This window comes from Lepisosteus oculatus, chromosome 22, assembly GCF_040954835.1.
Source record: "Lepisosteus oculatus isolate fLepOcu1 chromosome 22, fLepOcu1.hap2, whole genome shotgun sequence".
NCBI lineage: Eukaryota > Metazoa > Chordata > Actinopteri > Semionotiformes > Lepisosteidae > Lepisosteus > Lepisosteus oculatus.
In genome coordinates, this window is record NC_090717.1 from 13344625 (window position 1) to 13357700 (window position 13076).

Here is a 13076-nt window from a genome sequence, read left to right on the forward strand (position 1 = left end):
AGAGCTCTTTCCCCTCTTGGGCCTGATAAGTCTGCTCTCCTAAGAAACAAACCCAGCCAGAAGATGGTCTTGCAGTACCTCCAGAGCCCAGCAGTATGTAAAACAATGGACTCGTTCTTCCTGCAAGATCATCATAAGCCCTAATATGCCAGTAATACTGCTAGCCAATTCCTCCTGCTCCTCCACAGGCACTCCAAACACTCTCACTCTTAAGGCGAAGCTGCAGCCACCTGACATCTCTATCTCAGCAGAGAAAAACAAGCGTGCATTTTTAATAGTGCTCGCATTACGGGAGCCTTCATGAGTGCCTGTTCATCAGGGTGCTATGAACTCAAGTGCGAAGGGGGCTAATTGCAAGGAGGACGCTGATAAAAATAGTGCCCTGCTCTGGCGTTTCACTCAGTGCTGCAGAACTACAGCCAGCAGCATTAAAACAGAAGTTGATTTCTCTTCCTATTGCTCATCCTAGTACATTTAGAAGGCAGTGGTCAGGGGTCTGGACTTGCACTTGGAAGGCTGTGGTTTCAGATCATTACAAGGTACATTAATAATAGTTAACATGGTCACAGGCTGTAGCTTTGATGTGTTTCCTCTTTTAATTTAAGTCAAAAGATCCTTTAATTTGCAACACTTAGTCTTAAGGCTTAAGGTGAAATAATGAAATTTCATAATTTTGGGCTCAGGTTCATAGTTTATTTTCATACGCTGTGGTGTCTGATCACATTCTATAGCATTTAGTGGTATGTAAAATGTGTCTTCAGTGACACAGTGTCTAGGCTAGGGTGTCTGGGGTATTGGATCAGCTACTGTGTGATCTATGTACTACTATGTGTAATGAAAGTTTGTTGAAGCTTCATCTGTTCTCTGATAGTGCACAAACAATGCGATTTTCATCCTGCATTCACAAGAAGAAAGGGGATTGATCTGACAGCAGGTCTCAGGGGACGAGTATGTGTGTGACTGTCCAATTTCAACAGCATTACATGGACTCAATTACAGCTGCCAAATCCATAAGGGAATATGAATAGAGAAATAATAGTTAAACATAAATACACTTTTTGTAAACAGAAAAAGCCATACTAATATGTGGTACTTAATGACAAAATGTACCAGACTAAAGCATGATGGGTTGCTTGCTACATACAGTATGTGGTGTTACAGAGCAGATCTCCAGAACTCATTACAAAGCTGTCCGCAGAGATGAAATGTGGTTATATTGCTAAACGTGCTTTGACCAGAGCACTGACACGATGCATTTCACCAGAAGAACGAGAAAAAAAAAGATTGGAGCTAGTCTTATGGGATCTAGAGATACAAAATGCTTTTTGTTCGGCTAATCAGGTTGTCTTATAATTCCTCATACATATGGGGTCCCCAATGAAAATTAAGAGATGCATTTGGTTCTGCACACAAGAGAGCCACGTCTTTCCAGCCGAGTCTGGAACAAACTACCCACAGTTAGCTGTTAATGTGACTCTGGGATCCTTCAGAAAACATCATGGGATCAATTAGCTACTAGCAATTTAACAAGCAATAAAGGGCAAAAAGATCACCTTGAAACAACATCTCACTGACAGGGTCCCAGTGGAACAAAGGTGGATTTTAGTCCTGACAGACATCACTCATGGTTTAAACAAGCTGTGTTCTCTGTGAGTCCCTCAGATTTGTAATTATTATTCTAACAAATCTGAGCACTTCTGAAATTATTTACTTTATAGAAATGGATGTGCCATTCATGTAACAAATTGTTTAGAGATGTTTTTAAAATTCACTATAAAAGAGCTGTTATTTTAAAACGGAGAAATATGGCTCATGTTCTTCTAGAACAGTAAATCTCCCGCCTGTAGTCTCTTGCCAAACATGAGTGTAAATACTGGTATTTTTTTTATTGCCCTGTACAGTAATGTGCCTTGACTGATTTTCAAAAGTGCAGTTGTTTATAAAGCACAGAACGTGACAGGGGAAGCTGCTTATGGCTGGGATTTATTGTGCAGGTTAGGAAGACACAAAATCTATTAAAGGAGTAGAATCAGGGAAAATACTGGCTGGTTAGAAAAGATGGCTTGTCAAATAAAATGCATTCTCTTCTTTAAAGGCTTTGCTGCTGGTTTTGTTCTTTTTTTGATTGGCGTAATGTGTGAAGTCCTGATTCAACACTATTCCACTGACAGAAATCTTCAAAAAGATTGTTTTAAAAGGTTAGTTGTTACAGGATTTTTCTTTCGGCACTTCTCTTCCTCTGATGATTACCTTTTCCCAAAAGTCTGCTTCAGAGCAGCCCCTGACGGAAAAGCTTTCATCTGCCCTCTTCAGTACTTGAGGACCGTGTTGCCGTGACAACTCAGGCCTCCTGCCTCACCTTCAAGACCTCAAGGAAACTGCTCACGGTTCACAATGATGTGAAACAAGGTGGTGGCCAGCGGGGGTGGCGGCTTGTTTGGGATTCTTGAGAGGCAAAGAGGTTGGGAGAAGGAAAAAATAAACATTTTCCTTTTTTTTTTTTACGCCTCTCCCAGAAATCTACTGAGTTGCAAAATCAGAAGAATTTAACGGTGAGACAGAAACCAAAAGTATCTTCAAAATACAATAAAAGCCTCGCATTGCAAAATCAAACATCTGACTACTGCACACTGAGGTGGGGTCTCTAATCTTAATTAAACAGCTTTCAGAGATGGCTCTACAGAGCAGGCCTCTGCCCTCGGGCCACTTGCATACCTGCCCTGTGAAAATAGACTGCTGGGTACAATGAGTCCAAGCAATGATTCGGAAAATCCGGGCAGCTGTATTCCATGCCGGAGAGTATGGATTCAGTGTCCAATAAGTCGAACCTTGTTTCTGATTTAAAACCCGAGTTCCCTGTACACCTTAGCACTGCGCTGCCACTCCTCCGACGATCCAGTTTTCTGACCTACTGTACGCCTGTCGAGACTAGTTGAAAGGATCTGCGATGTGGATGAGCACAGCTACTTCTTCCTTATACCACGGCCCCCAGCCCAGCCCTGGTCCCCCATAAGGGTTCAGTTTCAGCTAGGCCACTTCGGCGTAACAGAGTCCTAACCACAGCTAGGCCCCACTGCGCAAACACAAAAGAAGGTCGCTTTCCTTTCACTTTCGAGCCACTTACACCAGTTCAGGGTTGCAGCGGACCCAGAGCCCATCCTGGCCAACAGCGGGCACAAGGCAGGGTGCACCGTGGACAGGTCGCCAGTCCACTGCAGGGCAGACGGACACAAACACAGACACACACCTGGGCCAGTTCTGCCAGAAAACAATCAATCCACAGCCTTTGGACTGTGGACTTACAGACTCCACACAGACAGCACCGCAGGGATTGAACCCAGGGCCCCAGAGCTGTGAGGTAGCAGTGCTAAAGAATTACTTTGATGAAATTTCTAATAATTCTGTCAGAGGTTTGCTGGATGTATTTTAAGTGCCATGTGATCCTTCAGGCTTAAAAGTGTTCTGTAAATTCAAGCTATTATTATAAGTGAGGAAACACTTCTCACAGAATATGATATCCATTGAGGAAACTCCACATAATGCTCAAATATTTTTTCCCGTACATTCTCACTAATGCAATGTAGATTTTCAAAATGTAATGAAACAACAACAGAAATATCACATCATACAGATTATTGAACAGGGACAAAAACACCTTACCAGTGCACTGGTATTTCTGATGTGCTGCAGAAACAGATGTATTTGAATTTAATTACAGGCTTGTTGGTTTGAGCTATTTTTATAATATTATTATACTAATCTATATGACAATTACTAAAGCATCCTCCCCAAGTCGGTCAATAGATTGTGACAGCTTAAAAGAAAAACACCAATAATACAAATAATGACGATGTTTAAAATGGAGAAATGGAGATAATTCATCAGGTCCATTATTAGATGATTTAATTAACATTAAACTCTCGGGTGAAATGTCTGCAGCTCTTTCAAGACGCTGAGATGGTGAATTCTGGACGCAGCCTGAGAGGCGATCTGAAACGAGGGAGATAAACGAAAGGGTATTGGAGTGAACCCACGAGACAGCCCAGCCAGCCCCTGCTGTGAGCGCGTTCTGACCCTGACCCGGCCACTCCCTTCTGAACCAGCACCAAGCCTCCACCTCAAGTCTGATGAGGGATTATAGGCAACAACCACTGCCCGCACAACCAGAATCCCAGTCTGAGCTTCGGATCACCGTGCTACAGAGGAACATAAAAAGTTCTTTACCCTGCACAAATAAGAACCACGCCAAAGGCTCTTGCAGCCATTTATAGTCCTAGTCGCTGGTGAGGGGACTCAAACAGACAGGCCATGGCATCTGCATAGGGCGCCTGCAAAGCTATTCAGCCTGTTCAAGATACTGTATCATAAAACACACAGAGCAGAACACAGCAATGCAATCTGGTGCACACATCCAAACAGGACCATATCGAACACCTACCGGCACACTCTAAGAGGGTAACATATTGGCTCAGTCTGACCACCAATTGTTCCCACAACGGCTCAGATCCATGAAGCAAAGTGATTAGGCAATGTTAACCACTGCACCACTGTGTTGACATACAGTACTGGTCCCACACAGTATATATAATACATTTCAATGTTCTACAAGGCACTGTTCTCATAAAACAGTTCTTTGAATAAGGTACCTTAATTTATGTACCTCTACATTATACCATCAGGCTTTGGACTCTATTAATCTCTATTTGCAACACAAGATATGGAACAGAGCTTTTCACACACATGTGCTTCCTGTTAAGCGCAGATAAAACATGGAATGTTTTGTTGTTGCTTTCGATTTTCCCCGATGAGCTCTTTATCCTCGAAGGGCCCCCCAGCAGAATCAACACATCCAACACCCTGTCTCTTAATTTTCCACTTCAATTTTCCGATTGTTTTGTAGCACATCTCATAACGACACCCTGAAGGAGGCTGAAACACCATTAAGCTGTCGAAGCCTGAGTGCTTTGATCTGATAGCATCTGCAACCTTCCTCTGAGGAATAATAAAGACATCAGACAAGGAATTTTGTCATCAGCACAATGCATCTCACGGAGAGTTTTAACAGTTGACACTAACAGCTTACAAACTCATTTCCTTGAACTTTTTTTCCTGTGTTTTTCCCTGTATGTTATGCAGGCCCTGTTTACATCACTGTAGCTTTGGAATTCTTCACTCTGTTTGCTATAGTAACAGATTGCTACAGAACAAAGTACATTTATTGGTAGACTTGAAAGTCAGTGGCCAAAATCAAAGAGGTCACTACGTCTTCCTGATTGCGATTAAGATGTATTGTGACTATTATCACGGAAGCATGGAATTGCTGCATTATTTATTGCCTCATCTCTGAACTACATACATTTTTAAATCTGTCAAAACTGGCAGGGATAGTTTGGCTCCTGCCTGATTTATCAGTCACTGCCCTGCAAGCTATTAATTTCCAAAGCATTTTGACTTAAGGAAAAACAAGATTAATACAAATTCCTCCATTCTGTCTATTGTGATTCATTTCTAACACTTTCTCCTTCAGAGTATTTGAAGACACAGCGTGTTCCTCTTCAGTGAACCTCAGCGTAGCTTGAGATTGTGCTCAAGCACATGTGTAACATTAACGTATTCACTTGAATACTGGCTAAGACATCAGAAACCTCCATTCACATTAATGGATGCTTTTGGTGGCTGACACTGCCTAGTAAGGGAGCAGGAGACAGATATTTCCATTAGTTTTCCTGGCCAGAACAATCCCCAGATCTCCATCCTATTGATAACTGGTGGAACCCACAACTGACCTCATCACAGCTTCAACTGAAGGCAAAACTGTCAGGATAGTGGAACGTGCTTGGACTACAGATTTTTCAAAAACTTGTGGAATACAATACCTATTTAAGCTGCTCTTACTGGTGATTAACATGCATAGTGGAAGGTTTTGTCTAGTTTGAAGAACAAGTGTACACAGTGCCGTTAATTACAGTCCCAGAGCAGTACCAATTAAAACCAAAAGTTGAACCAGCAAAAAAGCAATCAGGTGTAGCCATCATAGAAGCAGGACACTGAGGGCATTTTGTGCTAGCACGGCAGATACCAAACAGTCTGAAATGTAAAAAAAAAGACTTGCAGTCTTGGTCTCCTGATTGGCTCTCCTCAACACAGGTCAAGCTCTCTGGTCATGAGTACCAGTTTGAGTCAGGTCATTGGCTGACTATGACTGAGAGTCACAGTGGGCTGAGCGGGATGAGTCAGCAGGCAGTGCTGTCAAGGAGGAACAAGCTTCTCCTCCAATCAGCACTGAACCTCCCAGGACCTGTTAAAATATGATTGGCTCAAAGGTGCGAGGGCGGGTTCAGAAGAGTCTGCCTGCACTTCCTCCTTCTCACCAGTGGGAGGTCCCGAGGTTTGTAGCTGTGAGTCGAGACGTGAAAAACACACATTTGTCTATTGCTCATCGAGTGGGTATAACAAACTGAAACAGGTAGGATATGAAAGCCCAGACACCTGTGAGATTTGAGAAATCTCTGGCCTTTACATAAACATATAGAGATCAGCTTCCCAGTGCAGGCTCTTGTGGTCACACTGACATGCTGTTTTTTCATCCAGCTGAGATCTTGACTATTTAATTTAAATCCAGATTGAAGTAAGTATTTTCTACTTAGACATTTCTGAATTGTTTTAAACTCGGCAACTGTATGATTTTAAATTTACTAGGTAACACTCATTGGCATTGGGGAAATTGCAACATGTTACACAAGAACAAGTAAGTTTACAAATAAAGAAGATTTCCCATCACGTCTGTCTGGTAACTGGTAGCTAATCGATCCGAGGACTCATCCAGCCCTTTACTGGGAGAAGCGGGATGTCTGCTCTAACAACATGGCCAAAGCAGAAAACAACGGAAAAGGTCTCATCAAGGCAGATTACTAGTTCAGTAATGGGCCCAGTAAAGCAACCAGGAGATCAGCCGAAATGAAACCAGCAGACACTGGGGGCCTGAGGACCAGGGCTGAGAAGCTCTTCGAGGTCCTAGATTGCAGCCTCTCCGTACTGCTGGTTACACGGTGATGACATGAGCTTACACACCTGGAGAAAGCCACAATCTCTTCGTAATGTTCCCTTGGGTAAGGAGGGCCATGTGCTCAGCAGATAGTGGAAAGCCTGCCCTTGACAACACACTAGTATTTCAGCAGCACACCGGCCAATTGAAACCCCCCCCCTCTCTTTTGCACAAGAGCCCTGAAGGATTGTATCAGACCCCAGCCCCCTCTCCCACGCACTGCCAAAGAGACAGGGACTGCAATGACACGGACAGAAAGAAGATGAAATTGAAATTTTTTAGCGAAGTGTGATCAGGAATGTCTAATGAAGCGTGGAGGTCAGGAAGATGGAAATTTACAGCACACAGTGGCATCGAGATGATACCTCGCTCTCGGTCATGCAACACTCAGACGGGTGGCTGTTTTGAAGCTAATTTGTACAACACCGTGCAGTCAAAAAGTCATTTGCCATTTTTTGATTGCAGAAGCTCCTCAGCCTCTCTTTACGTTTTATTTCCCGTGCCTTTTTCAAGAAGCTCCCTCTATTTTCTGCACTCAGAGCCCCAGTAGAGCTTCATGGGCTGCAAGAGGTATTCAACAACATATTTCACCCAATTCTTATCCAATGGACATATTGTATAGCTGAAAGGATCATGTAAAGTTTAGTAAACACGGGAAACACAGACACTGTTTAAAATTCCTGTAGCTCTAGACTACCAACTGTTAGCCCATAAGATCTGTCTCAGTTACCCAATAGGAGAACTCTCTAACTAAATGCATTTCCTTCCATTTCTGACCTCAGGAACATGAGCACTCAGCTTCACTGGGAATGTTGTTGACATCTGATCTGCACAGGAACATGCAAGGAAGCTCCTCCCAGGATTTTGTTCTTACAAAATGCAGACACTTTCATAGCAAGTTGTTTTTTTACAGAGTTTAACAGGAGGTGACAGTCCATAAACTGCATATCTAATACAACAAATGCTTGTCCAAGTCAAAGTTAAAGCCAAAAATCTTTAATTAAAGTGCCTGAAACTACTGTGCCACACTCATATAGGCCAGTTCATATGAAGCCCAAAAGAAAGCATTGCTGGTGTTCCTCACAGCTTCGTAGCCCATAGTGAATAGTACAGTATGTGTCTATATATCTAAGTAAGACAGAATAGATTATAAGAGGTTTTGACTTTAAGAACACAATTGTCACGAACTTGATCCTAAGCACTTGTACACAAATTCTGTATATTGCAACCAGAAGCCTATTTGCATGTTTTACCTTTCATGTCACTGAGTGCACTTTGATCAGACCTTGATCCTAAACGTCTAAGGAAGAGAATTCAGGGACAAATACCAATGGTAAAACCTGGGCTACAAAGTAAGGCGGCGAGTCTGCAGCCGGCTTCGGTCTCAGCTCAATGGGACTGTAGAGGTGCAGGGAAGGAAAAGATGGCGGCCATCACAGTGGACGGACCGGAGCGTTTTTTGATCAAGAGAACTGAGCTGATTGAGAAACCGCCTCGGAGAGGCTGGGTTCTGCACAACCTCGCTGCCCACCACAGGCATCTGAGGCACAGCCTCCCAGAGGCCATCAGCAACAAAACCCAGCCCCTACCTGAAGAGCGTGCCGGCCTCAGTCTGAGCCGCAGATCAAAGCCAGCACAGATCTCCCAGAGGACGACGCTTGGCCATAACAAAGCAATTCCTTCCTCTGATCCCTTCGCTTCTGCAGCAGCTTCACAAAAATACATTTTGGACGTCTGCAGGCTTGACAGCTGCTTGCATAAGAGTGCCTGACTGCGAGCATTTAGCAGTGCGTGCCCTACAACGGGCCAGCCATCCATTCTCATTCTCACTCAGGGCCCGGGAGCCACGACAGCTCAGCACAATTAGGAGTGCCTACGTGGACGACATTTCAAAGGGCTTATGGTCAAAAACAGTTCACTCTTAAAACGGTGCAAGTGACAAATCAGCGGTTTCAACAGCTCAGAATTCAAAGCTCCATGTGGCATTTTTCCATCCATCCAGCTCTTAACCACCTCATCCAGTACAGGGTAGCAAGGGCACAAGGCCAACAGCAACGGGCACATGGCAGGGTACACCCTGGACAGGACACCAGTCCATCGCAGGGCAGACTGACACAGACACACTCACACCCCAGGGCCAGTTTTCCCTCTTTCCCCAATATGTAAGAATTATTCCTAGAATAATCCTATTATATACTCCTATTAGAAGACTACTTCCTCATGGAAATAAATCCCCAGATTACAGCAGGCTTTGACAGAAGGATTGCTGAAGGAGTCCTGGTCCCTAGTAAATTAGTCCTTAGTTGGGTGTGAGATGACCAAACTGGAATAGCTCAGCATTTCTGAGATGCATTGTCCATTAAATGTAAATTAGGTCACTGTCTATTGTGAGAATAAAAGCACAGCCTTACTGGCACAATTCGTCTTGCACAATGTTTTTAAGAATAGGCTCTGCAACGCTAGATCTGATCCACAGTGTTATTGTCTTATTGGTAACTTACAGTAAACATGTAATTAGTAGAGATCAAGAAAGCATTTTAACTAGTTCAGCAGTTACTAGCTCCTAGTAAGTCACTCAGAGTTTGGCAGGAATCTGTGGTTATTCATGACTGGGGCTGCCAGCCATGTTTCTAGAAGGAAATAAAGCTTGCAGTCATATCTGGAAAATCATTTGGCTACAAATGCACAGTATGTGAACAGTATTCAATGTGAAAGCAGCAACTGTGTTAATGCCTGGAAACACATTTGAAATGGCCGGGACTAAAGCAGTCCTGATAACAAGGAGAACCTGGTGCCAATTTTCTTTAGCATTGTAATTGACTAAATAAAGAGAAGTGAAATATCAGCTTCAGCCACACAATAAATATTTTCTTTTTTGGGGGCACAAGAGTAAATAATTGTAGTCAATGGAAACTTAGATTTGCATGCACCTGCTAAAAAGATATTTGGTATTTATGTTTATATATAAACTAGCAAATAATCCAATGAAAGTGAGTTTTAGTTCTTCTGCACAGAGCGTGTCAATTTATTGCAACACAGAAAGAAAACATGATGATGATTAAACGGATTGCCCTCGTTTTCTGCAGTCTCTGAAGTTGCAATTCAAAATACAACCTGCAAAAAGATTCAACTTCAGTCATACTAATCATCACAAATCGATAGCTTGGATCGAATAATGTTCGATCCAATATTTCTGACACCTCGCATAATTTTAAACAGCGACAATCTGTTCCATCCTGATAAACAAATTCAGCACACAGCACTTTTCCTTTGCTAGAGGTGAAGTTTTACTTGTTCTTTCTAAAAAAGGAAAAATATTATCTTTTATGATTCACAAAAAAAATATTTTTTATTTATTACATTTTAATAGAGTCTCGCAAACACACTGTGGAGAGGAAACACAAATACGTTTACTCTGCCCAAAGCAGTCTCCATAGCAACAGCTCAGAAAGCCCACATCTTAAAGACACTTTGATGTGTCCCTGTTGTCCCAGATTTACAACTCATCACCAGGGACATTTTAATTTAATTATTGGAATCTAATCACAAGCAAGTTCTTACAATAAAAGCAGGATTAATGCCACTCCGATGTTTTATGCCAGTCTATTTAAAAGTGAACATTGAGAGTTCTTGCAAGATGAAGATAATAAAATTGAGACTCTTAATAATATATTCAGTTAGCCTTTTTTAACAAGAATATACGGAACAGAAACCTGTCTTCTGTGATTTATTGTAAATACACCTTGGAGAATTACTATGCTAAAAGCAACATTTTTTTTTCCAGGTCAAACAGACCTGGGCTGAAAACTAAAATCTCTTTACTAAAAATAGATACACAAACAGAATTACTTCATTTTTGAATTCCACTCATAATCTACACTTACAGTATTGGAAATAATTAAAGAAACAGAAGATACTGGACACATATTGCAAATGGCACTAAACAAATATGTACAAACATAAACACAATTCATTAACACTGAACATGTTGTTCAGAACAACGTCCTATAACACTCTCCAGAATTCCTCCAAGCTGTTGAACCTTCTCAGCCTGCTCATGAACAAATATGGCTTGAAGGTGTTAGTATTGGAGCTTCGTTAGGCCACACATCATTGTGCGGGTCCCATCAGCCTCTCTCCTTCCCAGGAAGGGTGGTTCTGTATTTGCTGAGTGCTTGGGGTCATTTGTCATGTAGAAATCTGAGTCCCTGCCAGTGGGAACAGATCCAGAGTCTGGGTGCCGTCAATAAAGCAAAGTTCCTGACACCCGTGACTGGGATACAGCCCTACACCAGGACTGATCCACCCCCATGCTCTACTGTAGCAGCTGTACCCCCAACTGTGATGCTGTTCTCCAGTCCGCCTTCGAACAAACTGACATTGATTCCTGCCAAATAGCTCAAACCTGGACTTGCCTGTAAAGATAACTTTTTTCTAGGTTTGATCATCCCACTGTTTTTTATCTGTTGCCCATTTCTGTCACTGTACTGTATTTTACTGCTTTTCCAAAAACAATGGTTTCTGAACAGCTTCACGCCCACTGAGTCTGTTCTGAGCTAATATGTGTCTTAGTCAACTAGCTAAATTTAAATGGATCTCAGCTAGATGTTCCCTCCCGTACTTGCAACAGGGTCATGTACAAGATCTCTGCTGGATCACAGCCAGTCATGTGAAGAATTTGCCTGGAGAACTTTTATATTGTTTTTCAATCATTTGGGTTTTCTTCTCTTGTCAAGTTTCACAAATCTTCTTCAGGGTCACTTGCTCATGGCCCCAGGTGCAACATAAGATCAGGCTGCAAGCTGCAGATATGAGTTTCCTTCCTTAGCTAAAACCTTGATATCTATGTTCGTGGTTGGCCATTTCTTTCCCGGAAGCCATCACTAACACCACATGTAGCAAATTTTAACAGCATCTCGCTTCCTGTACTTTCACACGGTGCCTCGTAAGAGTTTTCAGATTCTTGCACAGTTTTCACATTTCGTTGTTTTAAAGCTTACGATCATGACACTTTGAAGTATCAATTAATATCTGCCACATACACATCTTATTCCACCTATTAAGTGGACAATCAATATGAAAGAAAGACTGAAATCTCATGATTACATAATATTCAAACCCTTTGTTGTTTCAGTGTTTCATGCGAGTTCAGATTCAATAATCTGTCTCTCTGTGAGGTCCTGCAGTCAGTGAATTTCAACTAAAGATTCAACCATGAAGACCACGGAGCTCAGGAATAATGTAGCAGAAAAGCACAGAACAGGAGAAGGCTGCAAAAAAAGCATTTCAAAGGGCCTTAAAATCGCTTTCAAAATGATTACGTTGATGAATAAGAAGATGAAGGCATGCAGAAACTGGGTCGATCAGACCTTCCCAAGAAACTGAGCAGGTGGAGGAGGAAAAGTGGTGAGAGAGGCCACTGATGCCAAGGTCAAACCTCACCTCCAATCCAGTATGGGGCTTGCAACACAGCCCCTGTGTTATACTAATATATATGTGGCAAGACATGTTGTGGTCAGACCTGACAAAATTGGAACTTTATAGTCTAAATGAGAGGTGTCACCTCTGACAGAAACCCAACATACTGCAGCACATCACTCTGTCAACACCATCCCTACTGTCAGGCATGTTGGTGGCAGCCCTGGAGTGACAGTTCTGCTGCTTATTAGCAGGGACTACAGGTTCATCACGACTGAGAGGAACACAATACCGGAAAATCCCAGAGGAAACCTGCTTCGGATTTAAAAATAAAATCATCTTTCAGTGGGACAGTGATCTGGAATGGCTAAAGAATGAGCAGGTGTTTCCTTTGATGGCCCCGTCAAAGACTATGGAGAATCAGTGGAAACACATGACCCCCTCACCCCCAGACCTGAGCCTGGGATGTCTGCCAGGACGAAGGGGCAATGGTTGCAGCAAGCCCGAATGCAAAGCTGGTAGAGACCCACGGACATCGGCAACCGAGACTGCTGGTGAAAATGATCTCCCACCACACGTGCAGTTCGCAGGTCTGCACACTTACGCAATTAAC

The 13076-nt window shown here is 42.7% G+C and overlaps 1 protein-coding gene across 4 annotated transcripts in view; it reads right to left on the minus strand.

Annotated features, from left to right (window-relative positions):
- rasl10a (RAS-like, family 10, member A) overlaps nt 1–13076 on the minus strand; it is a 31172-nt gene that overhangs the window by 15305 nt on the left and 2791 nt on the right. The window lies entirely within an intron of this gene.